We start from the raw sequence: 1,695 nt of genomic DNA, 5'->3' as shown, positions 1-1,695 counted from the left end.
AGAGAAAAAAAGAGAAATAGGAAAATGTGTACAGGAAAGGGGGAAAAAACAAAAAAAAAGCATTGACTTCCAATTCTTTTTTTTAATGCAGTAGAATAAGGTAATAACATACAGCCCAATTCCTCCACCTGGCCCACTCGGATAGGAAGTCAGGCTATTTTTGGGTCCTATCTCTCAGGTATGTACATCTAGGCTGACATCTCTTCTCTTCTCTTCTCTTCTCTTCTCTTCTCTTCTCTTCTCTTCTCTTCTCTTCTCTTCTCTTCTCTTCTCTTCTCTTCTCTTCTCTTCTCTTCTCTCCCTTTCATTTCCATTTTTAATTCCCTTCTCCCCACTTCATGCTTGATGCTGCTGTTTGACTGGCAGCTGTTGTGGAAGATGTTCTTTAGACCTCTCTATTCTATTCTAAAGAGGTCCAAAGGACATCGTCTACTTTTATTTTTTTATTAGCTTATCAAAATATAAAGTACAAAAAAATAAATAAAGGGAAAGTAAGGATAAAAAAGAGAAATAGGAAAAAAACAGGAAAGGGGGGGGGAAAGAAAAAAAAAACATTCACTTCCAACTCTTTTTTTAGTGCAGTAGAATAAGGTAATAATATATAGCCCCAATTCCTCCATCTGGCCGACTAGGATAGGAAGTCAGGCTATGTTGTGGGTCCAAACTCTCATGTACGTACATCTAGGCAGATACAAAAGTGTTCATCTCTTCTTCACTTCCTTTCCCTTCCCTTCCCTCCCCTCCCCTTCTTTTCTCTTCTCTTCTCTTCTCTCACCTCACCTCACCTCACCTCATCTCACCTACCTTCCATTTTGACTTCTATTCTCCCCACTTCATGCTTGATGCTGCTGTTTGACTGGCAGCTATTGTTGATGATGGGGGATATAAAGGCAAGCAGGATCAAGTGATATCCATGTCCATAGCAAGTCATAAAATTAATCTTCCCCCAATTAACCTTTTTGTTAAATGAGTATCATTTAAAAAACAGAAGACAGATGGATTTATAAGGCAATATTGTGATAGGAAGGGAAGGGAAGAGTTTATAGTGACAGCATCACTAGCCATTCTCAATTTCTCCACTCATGGTCTTCAAGTCTCCCCACACCTGAACTTTTAGTCACTTCCATTTTTTGGTCCTGAAGAGAGGCAATGTTGTATATACCTCAATGGATCTGTGTTAGTTCATAAAATGGTTTGTACCCATTGGTGCTCAGTTTATAAGGCAAGAACACCTTCATATAATTGAAGTTTCTAAGACCAGTTTTCTAAATAGATATATTTATACTGACCATTATGGGAAAAATAAATTTATTAATCTACCAATATTCCTCAAGCCAGGAAGATAAGGCTTTTCTAAAACTTGGATGGAAGAATATAGAATTCTCAGGACTCTAGTCTAGATTGGAAATCAAAACTAATTCAGGAAGACCATCTCATCAAACACCTTCTCTATCAATTCACAGAAAACAACATGGTCTTGTCTATGAATTCATTCCGAACTGAATTCAGCTAGAAGGGATTTCACCTGATCCACAGCTACACAAGTTTCCCACAAGAGCGAATATCAATGTATAGTAGAGGCAGTGTGGATATGCACCATTCCTGATATGAGCTCAAGGTCTGTTGTTACACAATAGTTGAAGTTGAGGATGTGACTTGGTTATATTTGTACCATCTGTGATTTCATGCAAATAT

This window comes from Protobothrops mucrosquamatus, unplaced genomic scaffold (assembly GCF_001527695.2).
Source record: "Protobothrops mucrosquamatus isolate PMUCROS unplaced genomic scaffold, P.Mucros_1.0 scaffold1188, whole genome shotgun sequence".
NCBI classification, from domain to species: domain Eukaryota; kingdom Metazoa; phylum Chordata; class Lepidosauria; order Squamata; family Viperidae; genus Protobothrops; species Protobothrops mucrosquamatus.
The sequence above is the reverse complement of the archived record's forward strand: the minus strand, read 5'-3'. Positions refer to the sequence as shown.